Genomic DNA, 21,740 nt, shown 5'->3' with positions numbered 1-21,740 from the left:
GCAGAGCTGTACACAACATATACTATGCTTCTAGGCTATCTAATATCAATTGAGGCCAAATGTACCAAACAGTCAAGTAAAAAGTAAACACAACAACAACAAAACATATTATTCTAACTATATAAAACATACATTTTATATGTTTGGGCATGAAACATATGAACTTAGACATAGAACAATGACATTCATTGCCACACTGCGGGTACTTTCACTAGAACGGTGGCCCCCAATTTGGCTTAAGGAGCTTTGGAAGAATATACAGATACTTGGGCCCCAATAGGAGAGCTTCTGATGTAATTTGTCAGACTGGTGTACAGACATTGATGTGTTTCAGAAAGCTCCCCTCCTCAAAGTGATTTTAATGAGTAACTAGTATTGAGCACAGTACAATATGAGTAAATCTTGGCGCTCGCTGGTCTTGTCTTTTATGCAACTGAGACTTGACTTGTGATGATCGATGAAAATTCTTTTTTAATACAGATATTCCTCCCTGGAATTACAGGTGTTACTAATACACTCCCTCTAAAAATTCCACTGCCATGAATCAAGCTTAAAGGAATCCAACCCCACTGTGTAAAGACGGAAGTTCAAGGTGACATGATGAGTAACACTGAACATTTGGAAGCCATCCAAATGCTCACCAATAGAGGATCAGTTTTTAAAAATGGCGGAACAGCAGGGGGTGGGGAGTTGGGGAGAGATAGCATGGGGAGAAATACCGGATATAGGTAATGGGGAGGAAGGCAGCAAATCACACTGCCATGTGTGTACCTATGTAACAATCTTACATGTTCTTCACATGTACCCCAAAACCTAAAATGCAATAAAAAAAAATGGCACAGCCAACACTATACAGTCCTTAAAAAAATAAGTGAAGTCCTGGAAGTCCATTCTGACAGAAACTATTACCCAGAATCTATTTTTAAAAGATAAAAGAGCAGGTTGTAGGATACGTATGTAAGATACATTTTTGTGATAAACTTTCTTCCTCAAAAGAAATGATTAACACAAATTATATAATCTCAATTCTTGATTAAACAGAAATGATTCAAAACAAACATTAAGGCTTATAACAGTTACTCTTCAGAGTCAGATGAGAAAAGGGAAAGAGCAAACTTCTATTTTTCACTTTGTATTTCTTTGTAATATTTAAATGTTTATAAACAGAATATATCATGTTTATACTTTTTTAAGAGAGAGGAAACATTTGCCAGCCACACCCTCTCCCCTCACACGTATTGCCTTCCAACTCAAATATTAATCGTTTTAAAACAGAAAATGATGGCCACTCTACTGGCTGCGTTTTTTTGCCGATCAAAAACACCCTGCATCTTTTCCATCCAGCATTCCATGAAAGTGCAACCGAGCCAAGTCCTGTGTGTGGGAAAGTGTGTCTTTGTGTGTGTGGATCTCGTTGTAGTTACAAGGGCCCCTCCCTTTGGTAACAATTTAACACCCACATGCATCCTCAGGAAGGTCAAAAGGGAACAGCAAGAGTGAAAAAACATGTTTCAGAAATGTGAACCAGCTCCCACATCCAAAATTCTTTTCCCCCACATAAAAAAAAAAAAAAAAAAAAAAAAACAAAAAACACCGACCTCATGCATGTTTCCAGGAGTTTCTGGTGGATTTAATAAAATGAGTGGTGATGTGGTCTACAGAAAAAGGGGAAAACTGGCAGCAAACTTTTCATCGGAAATGAGGCACTATGCTGGGAATAATATTGTTTTACAACCTAAATGCAAAAGTCATCATGCTTAATTCTGTGTCCTTTTCATAATTCAGACAGGGGTCTTGTGGCCATTAGGAAACGTTAGAGTCCTAGGGAAAGGACAATCATGGAATTTCCATATTCATGGAAAATCAGCACCTTCTCAGATTATTTAAAAAATCAAAATTCCGTGCACAAAAGAGAAAGTTGGTGATTTCCTGTAATTTTATATTTGAAACTTCAACTTGAATCTTCAGTACACTTAAGTGGCAAAGCAGAAAATCGAATAATCAGCATGTTTTAAGATGTTTCAAATGAAAGAAATAAGTTCGGAGGGTCCTAACAATATTTAGAAATTATTTCTGAATGTGCTATGATACAATGCTTCTTGTTAGCCTGTTTTGACCAGTCTATCTTTCTCTGAAGGAATGAGTCAGTAAAATATGATACAATCTTACACAATATACAGTCTAGCCGCAGAATCTTTAGGCAACATCGATTGTAATACAAGCTTTACCCTCAAATCTCTATGCAATCTCAAGCATGTTACTAAAACGTTCTGTGCCATTGTATTACAACCTCCTAAAGCATGAATAAAAATACCTGCCTATCTGATAGAACGCTGATGGTGATAAATGAGAAAGTGCACAACGAAGCATTTTTTTAAGTTAAGGGACTATGAAGAGAAGCAGCACAGTGTAAACAGAAATGAGGCTAACAAAAACTGCGCTATGTCAGGTAACTTCTGAAAGTCCGTGTCTTCACCTGTGAAAGGGGATGATTAATTAATAATTAATTCAATGAATGTTTAGTGTCCCTGACATGTCAGGCACTATTTCAGCTGCTGGAAGGATAATTGTTTCATTCTACCCACTCACAGGGATATTGTAAGCATCAATAAGGCAATGCCCACCAAACACGCTGAAAGACACAAAGGGTTGCACTTTCATAAAGGATTATTATGCACATTTTAAATTTTTTCACTCATTAAAAAAATAAATTTGATGAGTGCTGCTATGTTAAAGCAACAAATAATCAGACAAATTCCGTTCTCAGAGCTTAAACTTTAACATGGTTGCTGAATACACTGATAGAGTTATACGTTTTTTAAAGTAAAGTGACATATTATGTGAGTGACAACCCAGCTTCTAGAGCAACTCTAGACATTATGCTTAATTGGGTATCCTTTTCATTATTCATACAGGGGTCATGTGGCCGTTTTCAAATGTTGGTGGTTCAAGACAGACTCCTGCAGGAGATTGGCTTGAGTGTCCCTGATGCTGCTGCAGGGATGCTTGTCAACCCACCAGTACTTCATCCATTGAATAGATATCTGTTGAACACCTACTAGGTACCAGACCCTGTGCTATGCCCCATCATGGGATATATTCTCCAGGAAAACATATGCACGTGCGTTTCATCCCATCATACATATTTTCCCAGTGCCTGTGAGTGCAGGCCTTTTAAAAAAAATCTGTATATACAAAACACTACTTTTCTAGATGGGATAGATGCAATAGATGTAGTGATGTGCTGTGAACCAGCTCTCTGGAAGCAAGGAGGGAGGAAGAAGCCCTTATTTGTAACATTTGTTGCGTTCCATGGTGTAAATACTCTCACTGTGGATGATTTCAACCTACCAATTGTTTGACAACTGACCTGAAGAAATCCCGAATACTGGTTTTCATAAGTTGGTTTGAGCCAGCCCAAGCACACAATTGAAGATCCCAGTGTTTTAGTTTTCTGTTTAGTCCAAGAAATGGCCACATAGATTCCTGATGAGTGACCATTAAATGTAGCTTGATTCTAGTCCCAATCCTTCTTCAGGAATCTACCAAGTCCTTCCAAGATGTCCCCGAAAGTCCGCAGGGCAATAGCCAGTGTGATTCCACACTAGCTCCACACCCTGCTCAGAAATGCCCAACTGGGCTAAAGAGTGCTTTGCAGAATGCTGAAATACCATCTTATGAAACAAAAGTCTTACGACCCAAATACAAAGCAAAAGTAAACAAACAAAAAACGATCTGCCCATGACTTTTTTAACCTTATGGCATAATTTCTAACTAGGGGAAAAAAAAGCCATGTGGTTAGGAAATAATTAATGTCATAATAGGAAAGAAAAAGAACAAAGTTAAAAAAGAGAGGTACCCTGTCTATAAGTCCTTCATGTTGTAAACAGCATTCATTGCTCAGAGCACATACTAGTTCAAAAGAACAAACTCTGGATGATTGTTGGGTGGGGCCCAGAGGTCTTTATCCAAATAGAAGCAATTTGCTATTTCACCACAAATTCCAGGCACAAGAACATGCTCTGCTCAACTTTACTTAACACAAAGTGCAATTGACAAGTATTTGTGGAGAAGCTACATAGAGAAGACAGCACCTTTGAGAGGTAGGGAATACGTTCCCCTTTCTCCCTGAAGCTTGCAGTGTGGTTGGATTCATCTTATGTATACTTGCAAATGGGTGGTTTGAGTGAAGAAAAGTAGGCATGCCCAGACAAGTGGTTTTTAAACGACAGGTTGAAGGGAGCCCAGTAAATTCCAAACTCCTCTAGGTGATTTTCCAGGTCATTTGCTATCTGGTTTACCTGTGTCCTCTCCAGATCCCTTCCTTACAGTCTCCACTACATCACACTCAGTTCCTCAAGTAAAGCATGTTCTTTCCTCTCCACGAAACTTCGTTCTTCTGGAACAGGCTCCTTCTCCTGGAACACGCTCAGTTACATACCATGTTCCCTCCCCGTCTCCCTGGTATATGATTTTCTGAGAGTCACACTTTAGATCTCACAATAACTTTGTGGAGGGCCAGGGGTGTGTCTTCCAAAAAGCCTTTTCTGACTGGAGAATCTTGTTGGGGCTTCAAGTTTCTGCATGAGTTCTGCCATCTCTGCTATGTATCACACCGTATTGTAATTTCCTGTTCACTTGCTTGTCCTCATTACTATTCTGTAAGTTCTATGGGGGCTCATTTATACCACACACCGTGATCAACATTTTAGTGCATTATCTCATTTGACTGACTACAATCTAGCAAGGCAGTCCTTTTACTATCGATATTTTGCAGAAGAGGTAACGGTGAATCAAAGACGTCAAGTTGCTGGTCAATAACAATATTTCCAGGGTATTGGTAAAGATTTTTGGTTGCAGAAAAACAGAAGCTATTCCAGCTGGTTCTAGCAGAAAAGATTGATTAGAAAACACTATGTAGCTTACTTTAGCTCTGAGAGGGCCAGAGAATGGGGTTTGGGTACTGCATGGCCACATATGGACTCATCAAGGGGAAAGGCCCAGACTCTTGTTGCCTCCATTGCCCATCAACAGCACCTCTGGCACTAGGGACTGGACACTCAGATTGAAACTTTTGCTGTGTGAGGACAGGAGCCCTCTTTACAATGAGGATCTTCTCTCCCTACCCACAGCCATCACCTCGCAATGCTCATGGCTGCCTCCAAGTCTTGTGGAGATGTCCTAACTACAGTGGAGCCTGGGCAATGCCATTTTTAGTTTCCCAGCCTCTGTGACGTGGCTGTTGCACCAGCAGAGCATGGGAGTGGCACTGTCTTACAGGGGAAGCTATTTGCTTCACCCAGAGCATGAAAGAGTCAGGACTTAAATTCTAAATTCCAAGCCCATGAATTGAATTGCTACTCTACCCCATACTGGAAGTTAATGGGTAGATCCAGTGTTTTTTAGCCTCGTCAGGCCCACAATTTTTGGGGGGTGTGGTTCTTCCAGGTTTACTAGCAGAGGAACACCTAAGCTTTAGATCTTTGGACTCCTCATAGCCTCCTTTTGTCTCCCTGGAGGATGAACATAGACCCTCTAAGGAGTGACACTGTCAAGAGGAAGGAGGTGGTTTAAGGAGGAAATAGGGCAGGGTCTAGGAAAAAAGTTAGGATGATATTGAACAAAGGTCAAAGGTCATGGCTATCATTCATTGGTTAGGCACCTGGCATGTATTAACTCTGATTCTCCTAGCAATCCTTCAAGGAAAACAGTGTTACCACATTCTATAGGTGAGGGAGCCTTGATTGTAAGGTAAAGACACCTAATCAAGGTCACACAGTCAGTAAATGATGAAGGCAGAGCCAGAAGGCAGGTCTTTCTGCTCCCAGGACTGGACATTCCTAGGTGAAGATAATAACAAAAGGCATAAGGTCTAGAGTCAGACTACAAGGACACCAACCCCAGTTTATGGGCTGCATAACCTTGGTTAATTCCGTACACTTCCTGGACCTCAGTTGCCTCATCTGTAAAATGGAGATATTTGCATCTATCTGATGGGGTTATTGAGATAACCAAGTGAGATGATCTTATGTCCAGCATTTGGCCTATAATCAGTGCTAAATAAGACGTTAGCTGTGGTATTATTGTTGCTATGCATTCATCACCATTATTATTATTGCCCTATGCTGCTGCCTCTCCAAAACACAATATCCTATAAGGGCAAATTGTATGTTGAATAGAAATGCTAGGGATGCTCATTTGCACAGCACATTCATGGGGCCATGAGCTCCTCACTCTTGCTGGAGTGGAGAGTTCCTGCAAAAACAGTAGTGGGTGATAAGACTACAGACAGATACAGAGCTACATTGCACTGAAAGCTTTGAATTCCCTGGGAGATGGGCTCAATTGGGCCCTGGCAGGGACCTGCCTTGGGGGGTGGCAGTCACAGAACTATTCCCAGCCGCTGTGCTTCTCATCCTCGCCCCAACACAAAAGGGAAGGATGAGTGACACCTCAAACAACTTTGGAGAGTCTAATAACAATTTTCAACTTCAAACAGGCCACACATAAAAGTTGAAGACTTTTGCTACAAACCCAACCACTGGGAAATCACTGCCTGGCTGACATTAATTCCCCAGCCACTGTGAAACCGTTACTGAAAATGCAACTTTTTTATTCCAAGTCCTTTAACATTTCAATCTAGGGCATTGGCAACGTGGAGCAAATCCAGGTCAGGTCCTGCTTTAATCCCCAAACTGAGTATCAGTGTTAAGTCCACAAGGAATTAAGGCTCAGAGGTGAGAGCAGGGAAAGACAAAGGGCAATAGGAAGTCATTTTGATCCCACTAGAATTGTCTTTCTTTATATTAGCATCAATAAATGATTTAGGTCACTATTTTTTTTGTTGGCACTGAGTTTTCAATTTTTAATCTGTATTCCATTTATGCAGCATTTTAGAGTCTATCAGTCTGATCTGTGTGTGATCCTCTGTTTCATTTGCTTTGTGGGGAAAAAAGTTAGGTTTCAGAAAGATGAGATTAGGAAAAATAGGAACCTCCAAGACCATCCTACTTTTGTTTCAGCATGAGCCGTCTCAGAAGGTGTTCACCATGGCTTCACTGCCAGGCAGCATCAGAATCTGGAACCGCTTCCACATCACCAGAGGTCTACACTTCGAAACGGAAATCATTCACTGAGTTTCTGTCATTGCAATGGTGTGCAGTACTGGGGGCTCGGGTAAAGGTACAACCCTGACTTTAGAGGAGGTTTCGGTCCTGTGGAAAAATAAACAGCTCCTTAGGTAATCACAAGCCATGGAGAACAGATAAGGTACAGTCAAGTACAAGTTGGGATAGAAACATCCATGCTCAGGGTTTCAGGGGACAGGCTGAAAGATAGTTTTAATGTTATGGGATAAATATGGCATAAGCCTGTTGCTTAAAAATTTTTCACATAGAAAAGTAAAAGAAAAAAAAGTAGACTATATCTTCAGACCCCACTACTCAGAGTAAAACAATGTTAAAACCCTATTTAACATTCTTCAGCTATCTTTCTGCAGTGGTCTGAATTTACAGAGCTGTGTGTATGCGTACAGCTGTAGATACAGATATTCATATGTGAAATCACTCTACACGTGCTGACATGCAAACCTCTTTTTTATTTTAGAATATCGCATCGACAAATTTAAAAGTCAATAAAAATAGATTTGTCACATCATTTCAAAACACTTGAGTACTGTTTCACTGTGCAGACATACCACGTTCAGCCAGTAACCTCTTCATAGTCACTTCAGTGGTTTGCAATTCTTTGTCTTTATTAGCAGTAAAGTGATGTTCATCCTTCTGTGAACATCTTGTATACTCAGGTGAATGTCTCTTTGGAGTAAATTTCTAGAAATGGGATTACTTTGGATGGGATTCCACTTAGGATTTGATAAAATTTGCCAAATTGCCTGACAGGCTGTTTTTAAAGTTCCAGGTCCCAGAGATCTGGTTGTGGGGTAGTCTTCTCTGCCTTTAAGCTCACTGTCAGCTCCCTGGAATTTGCAAGAAAGGCCAGGGTAGAAAGAATGTGGAGCAGGAAACACATCGAACACGCGCCTGGTTCTGCAAGGCTTTTTATGCACATCATCTAGTGTAAGCCAAACATCGTTCTCGAGAAGTTAGTATCATCCTCACCATTTGATATAAAAGAAAGGCTTGGAAGCTCAGAAGCTGGGTCAATATCTTTTCCTTTTTTTTTTTTTTTTTTTTGAGACAGAGTCTTGCTTTGTTGACCAGGCTGGAGTGGAGTGGCATGATCTCGGCTCACTGCAACTCTGCCTCCCAGGTTCAAATAGTTCTCCTGCCTTAGCCTCCCAAGTAGCTGAGACTACAGGCATGCACCACCACGCCCAGCTGATTCTTTTGTACTTTTAGTAGAGACAGGGTTTCACCATTTTGGCCAGGCTGGTCTCAAACTCCTGACCTCAGGTGATCTACCTGTCTTGGCCCCTGCAAAGGGCTGGTATTACAGACATGAGCCACCAGGTCCAGCCTGAAGGTAGGTCAATTTCTTAATTTCTAAAAGCAGGAGAGTTCATCACTGAAACTTGGGCATTCCCAGGGTCACAATATGCTCTGGAGACCCAGAAGATGAGTAATAGAAGTAGGGTGAAGAGGACAAGCTTCATTAACTTTGAATGTTCGCCCCAAATTCCACTTCGTCCTAGTCCTACTAACACTCATTAAGAACCAACACTAAGTGTGAGTGCTGTGCCAACCCTCCCTCCATGACTGGCAGCACTTGCTTAGGGCTCCTAAGATTGGCTCCTTACTTATAGTGCTGGCTTTTTCATGAGCTTAGGTGTGAGACACAGGTAAGTTTCCTACTTCTCCAGGATCTTAATATAGGAAAAATCAGCCAGAAGCTTGTGAGGGGAAGCCAGCCAAGCTGTATTTGCTGGAAATAAAATCAGTGGGCCCTCCAGGGTTAGGGGAATGGACTTGGGGGTATTTCTTCACCATATGTCTCAGTCTCCAATGTGTCTTGATAGATCGTTTTCCCCTCTAACCCATTAGTCACCTCATCCCTCTCCCTGAGCTCTGTGTTTTAAAATATGGTTATCTCATTTGAATAGCAATGAGTAAGTGGATTGGAACCTACTTAAATACATTCTAAAAGCATTAAACTGGGAACATAGAATTCAGCGACGTACCAATTGTCAAACTATAGTAAAAGTTGAAGTGATTAAAACAATTTAATGGCATGAACATGCATTCAGAAAGGGAGAGAGAGAAAGTTTTTCCAGTGCAGCAACAGCCCAGCAGTTGAAATTTCAGAAGTGGGTGGAGGCCATTGCCAAGAGAAAGTGAAATAATTGATGAAGACCCAAAGGAAAATGCCCTTGATCTTGAAGTTATTACTTCATTTCATGAAATACCTTAAAAGTCAGTGAAAGACTATAAAGTCAGAAAGTCAATTGTTTTCTTTTTCCCCTCGGATACGATTCCAATATGTGCATACAAACATGTCAGAGAGTCCTCTAAGAAAAAAAAAAACTATAGATTGGGATCTAGGTCATGTTTTCAAATAGCCTTATTATACCCGTTATGAAGTGGACACTCAGGTATTTGGCTGGGAACTTTTATCCACACCCAAATGGCTGGGTGATTTATTACTTATTATCCACGTTCTCATAGGTGTTTGGTCAATGTTAAAGCCTCAAATTAGGGTTGACGTTTATCAGAAAAAAATGCACACACACACACACCTCTCATTCAGAATATTCATGTCATAGACTAACCACTATTTCAAAGTGCCTTTGCACTGGAGCTAGATTCTAGTTATATGTTCCTCTCTCCCTCCCTCGTTCCTTCCCTCCCTCTCTCACTCTTCCTCCCTTCTTTCCCCCCTCTTCTATTCTTTTTTTTCTCCTTTCCTTTCTTCTTTTCGTTCTTCCTTTTTTTTCTCCTTCTCCCTGTCCCTCTCCCCATCCCCTCCCCTTCTCTTTCTCCTCCTAGCTCTTCTTTTCAACATTTGTAACAAGGGAAATAAATGATTGATTTCCTCTTGTCTTATTCCAACCGATTTCATTCTCTTTTGTTTTGGAAATAGTGCTAAAAACCTCAGGAGGAAATGTTTTTTGTTCAATGACTGATCTTGATACTTCCTGCTTCTTGTCAAGCCAGAAATAGCTCCTCAACATCTGCAACCAGGGAGTAGTAAGAAGTGCAAAAATGAAATCAAAATCTGTTTCTCCACACAGAAAAATCCATTTGTTCATTCATAAATAAATAAATATTGATTGGGCTCCTCTGATGATAGGTCTTGTGCTCATGCTGGGGCTAGAGCAACAGACAAAAAAGAGATGATTCCTCATATCTCTAAACTCAGAGTCCAGTTGATCAATACTTACCTTGAGAAACAGTGCTGTGGACATGGTCTGTTACCTCCCAGGTAACAGGAGGAACATTTGTTTCTCCATGCGCATCACCATGGGGTCCGGGGGAATTAACACCTTTAGTCAAGCCCTGATCGGCCTAAATTGATTAATATAATCTCATCCCTATAGTACAGTTATTGTGTCAGAGATGGACACATGAACTGTGTTGATCCAGTCAGAGACAGCATCGTTGCTCAATGACTAAGAAAGGAGAACCAACTTCTCTTTCTCTCTCTTTCTCTCTCTCTCTCTCCCCCCCCAACCCCCCACTGCTACCCCACCTTTCTCTCCCAATTATCTTCCTCCCCATTCCTGCTGAATGTGAATGAGAAAGCAACAAGCCATACTGTGGCTATGAGGGGGGACAGGCCTAAAGTGAAAATGGAAAGCAGAAAAAAATCAGGTCCTTGGTAACATAGTAAGCTTCTGGATCAAACCCTACCTGAAGCTTCTTGATGTTCAACTACTTCATCTATATACAGATTTTACTTGCATGTTCTACCACTTAGAGGTAAAAGAATACTGATACACACAGGGATATATTGCTTATTCAACAATTTGAGAAATACAATATTCTACTCACAAAAATGTTCCATGTAACTGAACCTTGACATTTTATCAAATATACTTATTTTTTATAATAATTATAAATTATATTATGCACATTGGTGTCTTAAAAATTATACCAATTAAAAGATGTGAAAAGTACTCATATAATCCTAAATACCTCCTCTATGTTCCCAAAGTCCATAGATGTCTTTGCAAACTACTGATGTGGGTGGGATTGTTGTCTACATGCTAAATGTTTCTGAATACTGTCCTTTTTAAAAGCTGCATTTTGAAGTTTTGCAGTAATATTCTTAGCTTGCAGCTTCCATTCTATGTGAACATCATGATGCCACCCTTTAATAGCTATTTCTTCCATATAAATTACTGTTTCTAAATCTCTTATATGCTGGGAAACCATATTACTGAGTCTGTTAGAATTGTTTTTAAAACAAGAATGAATGGACACTACGTAAATGCCTTGGGGGCAGGGGCATGCAGCAAATCTCCTGTCTATTACCTATTCTTAACCCTGTTGTTGGAACTCTACGGCTCCATTTAGAGGCCTGAGGAGACTACACAGGAGATAGGAAGACAACGGAGCTGTGGGGTCCTGGGAACACCTCGCTCCCCAATTCTGCTTCAATCAGTGCATTTCCATTTTTATCTGTTTTATATAACAGAGTTCTGGAAAAGATTTCATTTGAAAAAAAGATATAATTTTTTAAAGAAAAAAAAAATTCTCCCCTATACCAGTTTCTATAATGGAATACTGTACTCATTCTTTTCAAGTAAAATATTTTCCATGGTAGGTAAAGTCTTGGTTTTGGAAACTTGCTTACACAATTTCAGTGAAGAGAAATAAGAATTGCAGTCTCTGCCTTGTGGACACCAATAGCTTAATTTAGTTTTACTCATGTTGCTTATTCAAATCTCATCTCAACAAAATTCATCTTTGCAAGGTCAACAGTCTACTTTGTTTCATTAAATCTAATGTGTTATCAAGATACTAAGATATAAGGTGTTCTGTAAGATATACCATTATTGTATGTAGAACTAAGACAGAAAGAAAAACCATGGCCAGTTAAACCATACACTGCACATATCTTCTGTGCACCACTTCACATACAACAGCTCTGTGCAGTGTTTGGCCCGCTTCTGACTTCTTCCTGTCGCAGACTTTCTCTGACACTGCACTGCCCAATGCCTGCAGCCTTGCCATTTACACACCTGCAACTTAAGAATGTGGGGAGGTCACGCTCCAGGGGGCAACCCACAACCAACTGTAGACAATGTCCTCATGGCAGATGATTCTAAGCCAAATTTCAGAAAGGTCCTGGGTGAATTACTAGTCACATACAGGTTAGGCCATTCAATAACATCACCTTGCATTAACGTTCCCCACCTCTCTGTTTGCTTGCTCTCTCCTGGCCCTAGAAATTCATTCTCAAATAAGCTACCTGCATGCAAACCTTTGTCTTAGTCAGGCATTGTGAGTTGTAATACATATCCCAATTTCAGAGATGCTAAATATTTTCATCTAAGAATCATGAAATATGGTAATTGATGAGGATAAAAGACAAATTTGTTAAGTAAACAAGTTGATATCAAAGACTGTCACCCTCCACTTAAATAAATAGGTAAACAGCACTTCAATTTTATTTGTAAATGGTTCTGCTTTGTATCTCATCCACAGCCCAGGGCAATGTTCCCACTGAGCACAATGATGACACTTTGCCCCTCTAAGCTTTTCAGACTTCAAAGAGAGAGTAGAGAGTTTATTTTACTCTCTGCAGAGAAGCAGAAAAGTCTATGAGAGACTTTCATTATCTCCCTCCATACCTGATCCTCCCAGGTTACATAAATGGCACCTCCATCCACCCAGGTGTTCATAACGGAAACTAGAAATCATCACTCATAACTCTTTTCAAGAAATAAAGTTCAGTTTGTTATCAAGTTATATAAAGTCTGCCCCCTTAGAGTTTCTCAAATCTGTCTAATTCTCCTTATCTTCACCACACCATCTATTCCATGCCACGATTATCTTTCCCTGGGTATTCATCGTCTCTGAACTGGTCTCCCATTTCTACTTTACCCTGCTCCAACCCATTTTCCATACTATTCTTTTTATCCATCTATCCATGTGTCCATCCATCCAACCATTTATCATCCATTATTTTGTCAAATAATTATTGAATGTTTATATGCATGCACTGTGCCAGAGTTTGAGGAGTCAATGTTGAACAAGAAAAATACTATCTCTGCCCTCATGAAATTTTACAGAAAAGTACAAAAATCAGATTACATATCTATATAAATATTCATATTTATATATATGAACATGTCAGATTATATATTTATATAAATCAACTTGATACTTTATCAATTCTACCTGATTTATTTATTATAATTATTATAAATTATATTATACACATTGATACCTTTAAAATTATACCAAATAAAATATAGGGAAAGTACACGTATAATCCTAAATACCTCCTCCATGTCCCCATAGTACATTGACACCTTTGCAAACTATTGATGTGGGTTAGATTGTTGTCTACATGCTAAACATTTCTGATTATTGTTCTTTATTAAAAGCTGCATTTTGGAGTTTTGCAGTTATATTCTTAGCTTTCATCTTCCACTCTGTGTGAAGATCACTATGCCGACCTTTAACAGCTATTTCTTCCATGAAATAGATTTATATGTTTATAAATATATTTTACATATATAAATGTTCTGATTTTTATATATATATAAATTAATCTGAAATGTTCCAGCATATATATTTATACATAAACTTGATAAATATTTCAATATTTTATGCTAAATATTTAAATATTATACATAAATATCAAAAAATAAACTTGACAAATATTTAAATAAATATATATTCATATATATATATGGGCATATATATATATATAAATCTGAACATTTTATCCCCTTTCTTTATTGATACCCAAATAACTTTCAAAATCTTAGCAGGTGAGTGCTATGAGATCCCTCACAATCTGGCCCCTCAATGTCTAGTCTTGTTACAGATCACACCATGAAACCTTCCCTCTCTCCCTCCCCACAACACACAGGCACATCCTCTGGTCTCCAGCTACAGTGGCTTTCTATCAGCTCCTGTAGTATCAAGCTCCTTCCCATCTCAGGTCACCAACTTTCTCTTCTCCACCTGAAATATTCTTCTGTCTCTTCATTTCCTGGTTAACTCTGATTCCCCTTCATAAGGAATGCCTTGTGTGAAGCCTCTACTAGGCTGAATCCCACTCTTTTAAGAGCATATTGCATGCTGTGGCACTCCTCAAAAGTTTAATAAAATAATACGTTTTTAATTTGGGGTTTATGTTTTTTGTTAGACTGCAAACTTATCGATGGCAGAGCCTTTCTTTATAGTATATCCAATGAGCGGCTCAGTGCTTTTTATATAGTAAATGCTCTTAAAACACTTGTTAGATGTGTTTAAGAAAGGTCTTCATGATAGCAAAGTAAAAGGAATATTGGACAATGATTCTGGAGGCCAAGGATCTACCCTTTATCCTTCTTACCCTTTGTGGGCTGCACATCTGCCACTTGTAAAATAAGTGGATACCTACGGAGATCTAAACTCCCTTACAGTTTCAATTCCAACAGACATAGGATTTAACAGTTTAAAGGATTAAGCCTCTGAATTCGAAGTTTTCATAACTGCCTGAATTTCAGATATGCCAGTACATCACAATGCTCACCTTAAAGTGCACTGGGACATTTTAAGGAGTCTAAATTAAAAATATTTAATGTCCAAATGTATTATTGTTTCAATTGAGATATATAACATGTATATTACATATGTTATATAGGCAATCTGAAATGTTCAGATACATATATAATAGTATTATACACAAACACACACACACATACACACACTGTTGAAAAATTTACCTGAGCAAATAAAATACATAGTGTTTTTATGGTAGATTCTGAAAGGTAACTTGAAAGAAATAGTAAATAAAACTTTAAGAACCATCTCTATGTTAATATCATAGAGTCCCAAAGCTTTAGATTTTAAGATTTTTTATAACACTCTATTAACAATTTATTGAATAATTACTATATTCAAATAAGATACTTTGTTCATTATCTATATAGTGCTGTGGTTTGCATGTAGGGGTCCCTTCCAAAATTCATGCTGACAAAGTTAGCAAAAACAGAAACCAGGGACTACCAGACAAAGGGAGGAAGGGAAGAAAATGCTAATTGTTGGGTACTGCGCTCAGTACCTGGGTGATGGGATCATTTATACCCCAAATTTCAGCATCACACAATATACTCAGGTAACAGACCTGCAAATGCAGCCCCTGAATCTAAAGTAAAAGTCGAAAATTTTGGGAGGCTGAGATGGTGCATCAGTTGAGCCCAGGAGTCCGAAACCAGCTGGGCAACATGGCAAACCCCTGTCTGTACAAAAAAAAAAACAAAAAAAAAAAACTGAGCATGGTGACATGAGCCTGTAGTCCCCGTTACTTGGGAGGATTGATTGAGCCTGGGAGGTCAAGGCTCCAGTGAGCAATGATTGTGCTACTGCACTCCAGTGTGGGCAACAAAGTGAGACTCTACTTCAATGTTTTAAAAGTTGAAAAAAAGTATTATTTTAAAATAAAAAACAAACAAAAAACCAAAATTCATGTTTAAACTAAATCCCCATAGTGGTGGTATTAACAGCTGAGATTTTTTGGGAAATGATTAATTCATGAAGACTCTACTATTGTGAATAAATTAAGGCCCTTGTAAAAGAGGCTTCAGGTAGAGTCAGATCCAAGATGGCCGAGTAGGAGCAGCTCTGCATTGCAGCTCCCAGTGAGAGTGCAGAGGGTGAGTGGTCACCACATTTCCAGATGGATTTTTATTGCCCACAGACTAGGAGATTCCCAGGCAGAGGAGCACCACGGGTCTCCAGTGCGGCTGTTTCGGCCAGCATGGTGGGTCTCCACACAAAACTCACACAGGTCTGGGCACCATTTCAGCTGGCAACTGGAGCACCTGGGAGACAGAGTAGCCCATTCAAATGATAAAAAGGGGACTGAAACAGGGAGCCAGGCCAGGAGATTCCCGGGCGGAAAAGCGCCACAAGTCTCTAGCACGGCTGTTTCAGCCAGCACAATGGGTCTCCGCACAAGAACTCACACAAATCCAGGTGCTATTTCAACTGGTGACTAGAATGCCTGGGAGACAGAGTCGCCTGTTCATCTGAAAAAAGGGGGTCTGAGGCAAGGAGCCAGGTGATCAGGCTCGGCTAGTCCCACCCCCACAAAGACCAGCAATCTGAAACAGTCTGGATTGAGAGATTCACAGCAAGCACAGTTGAACCCAGGACAGTCTAGTTCTGTGAGGGAGGGGCATCTGCCATTACCAAGGCAGTCCACCACTACCGAAGTGGTCCACCATTGCTGAGGCGGTGTGCCATTGCCAAGGTAGTCAGCCATTACCAAGGCAGCCCACCATTGCCAAGGCAGTCCACCATTACAGAGACAGTCTGTCATTACAGAAGTGGGCTGCCATTGCCAAGGCAGTTCTAACTATACCCCTATAAACAGGACTGCAGGGAAGTTCACACAGCAGCTGGGTGAAGCCCACAGCAGCTTAGCAATGCCTCTGCTGGCAGACTGTGACTAGGCTGCCTCCTCCCTGGGCAGGACATCCCTGAAAAAAGGCAGCAGCATGACAGAAACTTATAAATAAAGCCCGAACTCCCTGGGACAGAGCACCTGGGGAAAAAAAAGCGGTTATGAGTCCTGCTGCAGCAGACTTAAATGTACCTGCCCGCTAGCTCTGAATGGAACAATGGAGCTCACAGCTCATCACTTGAACTCCTATAAGAGACAGACTGTCTCCGCAAGCAGCTCCCCAACCCCTGTGTATCCAAAGAGTCGCCTCATAAAGGAGAGCTCATACTGACATCTGGCAGGTATCCTTCTGGGACAAAGATAGCAGAAGAAGAAACTGGCAGCAACCCTTACTGTTCTGCAGCTGCTACCGGTGATCCCAGGTAAGCAGGGCCTGGAGTGGACCTCAGCAGTCCTACACCAGAGGGACCTGACTGTTAGAAGGAAAACTAAGAAACAGAAAGGAATAACTTCACCATCAACAAACAGGATGTCCACTCAAAGACCCCATCTGAAAGTCACTAATTACAAAGGCCACAGGTAAATAAATCCACAAAGATGGGAAAAAACCAGCACAAAAAGGATGAAAACACCCAAAACCAGAACACCCTTCCTCCTCCAAGGGATCACAACTCCTCACCAGCAAGGAACCAAGGCTGGATGGAGAATAAGTCTAATCAATTGACAGAAACAGGCTTCAGAAGGTGGGTAATAAGAAACTTCTCTGAGCTAAAAGAACATGTTCTAACCCAATGCAAACAAACTAAGAACCTGAGAAAGATTTGATGAAATGCTGATGAGAATAAACAGCTTAGAGAGGAATATAAATGAATTGATGGAGCTGAAAAACACAACATGAGAACTTAATGAAGCATACACAAGTTTCAATGGCTGAATTATAAGGATATCAGAGTTTGAAAATCAAGAAGAAAGGATATTAGAGGTTGAAAATCAGTTCAATGAAATAAAATGAGAAGGCAAGATTAGAGAAAAAAAGAGTAAAAAGAAATGAACAAAGCCTCCAAGAAATACTGGATTATGTGAAAAAACCTAATCTACATTTGATAGGTGTACCTGAATGTGACAGAGAGAATGAATCCAAGCTGGAAAACACTCTTCAGGATATTATCCAGGAAAACTTCCCAACCTAGCAAGGCAGGCCAATATTCAAGTCCAGGAAATACAAAGAACACCACAAAGATATTCCTCAAGAAGAGCAACCCCAAGGCACATAATCTACAGATTATCCAGGGTTGAAATGAAGGAGAAAATACTAAAGGCAGCCAGAGAAAAGGGTGGTTACCCACAAAAGGAAGCCCATCAGACTCACAGTGGATCTCTTGGCAGAAAACCTACAAGCCAGAAGAGAGTGGGGACCAATATTTAACATCCTTAAAAAAAAAAAGAACTTTCAACCTAGAATTTCATATCCAGCCAAACTAAGTTTCATAAGCAAAGGAGAAATAAAATTCTTTACAAACAAGCAATTACTCAGAGATTTCATCACCACCAGGCCTGCTTTACAAGAGCTCCTGAAAGAAGCACTAAACATAGAAAGAAACGAGTACCAGCCACACCAAAAACATAGGAAATGGTAAAGAACATGGACACAATGAAGAAACTGCATTAACTAACAGGCAAAACAACCAGCTAGCATCAAAATGGCAGGATCAAATTCACATACAAAAATATTAACCCTAAAGATAAATGGGCTAAATGCCCCAATCGAAAGACACAGACCAGCAAATTGGGTAAAAAGTCAAAATCCATTGGTGTGCTGTATCCAGAAACTCATCTCACATGCAAGGACACACATAGGATCAAAATAAAGGGATGGAGGAAGATTTACCAAGCAAATGGAGAGAAAAAAAAAAAAAAGCAGGAATTGCAATCCCAGTCTCTGATAAAATAGACGTTAAACCAACAAAGATCAAAACAGGCAAAGAAGGGCATTACATAATGGTAACAGGATCAATGCAACAAGAAGAGCTAACGATCCTAAATATATACGTGCCCAACAGAGGAGCACCCAGCTACATAAAGCAAGTTCTTAATGATTTACAAAGAGACTTAGACTCCACACAATAATAGTGGGAGACTTTAACACTCCACTGTCAATATTAGACAGATCATCCAGACAGAAAATTAACAAGGATATCCAGGGCTTGAACTCAGACCTGGAACAAGCAAACCTGATAGACATTTACAGAACTCTCCACCCCAAATCAACAGAATATACATTCTTCTCAGCACCACATCACACCTACTCTAAAATTGACCATATAATTGGAAGTAAAGCACTCCTCAGCAAATGCAAAACAACTGAAATCATAACAAACAGTCTTTCAGATCATAGTGCAATCAAGTTAGAACTCAGAATTCAGAAACTAACTCAGAACCACACAGCTTCATGGAAACTGAACAACTGGCTCTTGAATGTTGACTGGATAAACAATGAAATGAAGGCAGAAATAAAGATGTTCCTTGAAACCAACAAGAACGAAGACACAACATACCAGAATCTCTGGGACACATTTAAAGCAATGTCTAGAGGAAAATTTATAGCAATATATGTCCCCATGAGAAGTGAGGAAAGATCTAAAATCAACACCCTATCATCAAAATTGAAAGAGCTAGAGGAGCAAGATCAAAAAAACTCAAAACCTAGCAGAAGGCAAGAAATAACTAAGATCAGAGCAGAACTGAAGGAGACAGAGATATAAAAAACCCTTCAAAAATTAATAAATCCATGAGCTGGTTTTTGAAAATTCAACAAAATAGACAGAACACTGGCCAGATTAATAAAGAAAAGAAGAGAAGAATCAAACAGATGCAATAAAAAACAATCAAGGGGATATCATGACAGATTCCACAGAAATACAAACTACCATCAGAGATTACTATAAACAACTCTATGCAGACAAACTAGTAAACCTGGAAGAAATGGATAAATTCCTGGACACTTGCACCCTCCCAAGCCTAAACCAGGAAGAAGTTGAAACTCTGAATAGACCAATAACAAGGGCTTAAGATGAGGCAGCAATTAATAGCCTACTTACCCAAAACAGTCCAATTCCAGACAGGTTCAGAGCCGAATAATACCAGATGTACAAAGAGGAGCTGGTACCATTCCGTCTGAAACTATTCCAAACAATACAAAAAGAGGGAATCCTCCCTACCTCATTTTATGAGATCAACATCATCCTGATACCAAAACCTGGCAGTGACTCAACAAAAAAAAGAAAACTTCAGACCAATATCCATGATGAACATAGACGCGAAAATCTTCAATAAAATACTGGCAAACCGATTGCAACAGCACATCAAAAAGTTTATCCATCACGATCAAGTAGGCTTCATCCCAGGGATGCAAGGCTGGTTCAACATATGCAAGTCTATAAGTGTAATCCACCACATAAATAGAACCAAAGATGAAAACCACATGATTATCTCAATAGATGCAGAGAAGGCCTTTGAGAAAATTCAACCGCCCTTTATGCTAAAAACTCTCAATAAACTAGCTATCAATGGAAAGTTTCTCAAAATAATAAAAGCTATTTATGACAAACCCACAGCCAATATCATACTGAACAGGCAAAACCCGGAAGCATTCCCTTTGAAATCTGCCACTAGACAAGGATGCCCTCTCTCACCACTCCTACTCAATATAGTATTGGAAGTTTGAGCCAGAGCAATCAGACAAGAAAAAGAAATAAAGGGTATTCAATTAGGAAAGGTGGAAGCCAAATTGTCTCTATTTGCAGACGACATGATTGTATATCTAGAAGACCCTATGATCTCAGCCCCAAATCTCCTGAAACTGAAAAACAACTTTGGCAAAGTCTCAGGATACAAAAATCAATGTGCAGAAATCACAAGCATTCCTATATTCCAATAACAGACTTAAAGAGAGCCAAATCAAGAACAAACTGCCATTAACAATTGCTACAAAGAAAATAAAATACCTAGGAATAAAACTGACAAAGGATGTGAAGGACCTCTTCAAGGAGAAATACAAATCACTGCACTAGGAAATAAGAGAGGACACAAACAGATGGAAAAACATTCCATGCTCATGGTTAGGAAGAGTCAATATTGTGAAAATGGCCATACTGCCCAAAGTAATTTATAGATTCAATGCTATCCCCATCAAGCTACCTATGACCCTCTTCACAGAACTGAAGAAAACCACCTTAAACTTCATATGGAACCAAAAGAGAGCCCACATAGCCAAGACAGTCCTAAGCAAAAAGAACAAAGCCAGAGGCATCACACTACCTAACTTCAAACCATGCTACAAGGTTACAGTAATCAAAACGGCATGGTGCTGGTACCAAAACAGAGATATAGACCAATGGAACAGAACAGAGGCCTCGGAGAAAATGTCACACATCTACAACCATCTGATCTTTGACAAACCTCACAAAAACAAGCAATGGGGAAAGGATTTCCTGTTTAATAAATGGTGTTGGGAAAACTGGCCAGCCATGGGCAGAAAACAGAAATTGGACCCCTTCCTGACACCTTACACTAAAATTAACTCCAGATGCATTAAAGACTTAAACATAAGACCTTACACCATAAAAACTCTATAAGAAAACCTAGGCAAAACCATTCAGGACATAGGCATAGTTGAGGACTTCATGACTAAACCACCAAAAGCATTGACAACAAATGCCAAAATAGTCAAAGAGGATCTAATTAAACTCCAGAGCTTCTGCACAGCAAAAGAAAAAATCATTAGAGTTAACTGGCAACCAACAGAATGGGAAAAAATTTTTGCAATCTACCCATCTGACAAAGGGCTAATACCCAGAATCTACAAAGAACTAAAACAGCTTTACAAGAAAAACAAACAAACAAACCCATTCAAAAGTGGGTGAAGGATATGAACAGACACTTTTCAAAAGAAAACATATACTCGGCCAACAAACATGAAAAAATGCTCATCATCACTGGTCATTAGAGAAATGCAAATCAAAACTACATTGAGATACCATCTCACACCAGTTAGAATGGCAATCATTTAAAAATCTGGAGACAACAGATGCTGAAGAGGATGTGGAGAAATAGGAACACTTTTACACTGTTGGTGGGAATGTAAATTAGTTCAACCATTGTGGAAAACAGTATGACAATTCTTCAAGGACTTAGAAATAGAAATTCCATTTGATCCA

This window comes from Callithrix jacchus, chromosome 2, assembly GCF_049354715.1.
Source record: "Callithrix jacchus isolate 240 chromosome 2, calJac240_pri, whole genome shotgun sequence".
NCBI lineage: Eukaryota > Metazoa > Chordata > Mammalia > Primates > Cebidae > Callithrix > Callithrix jacchus.
Note: the sequence above shows the minus strand (reverse complement) of the source record.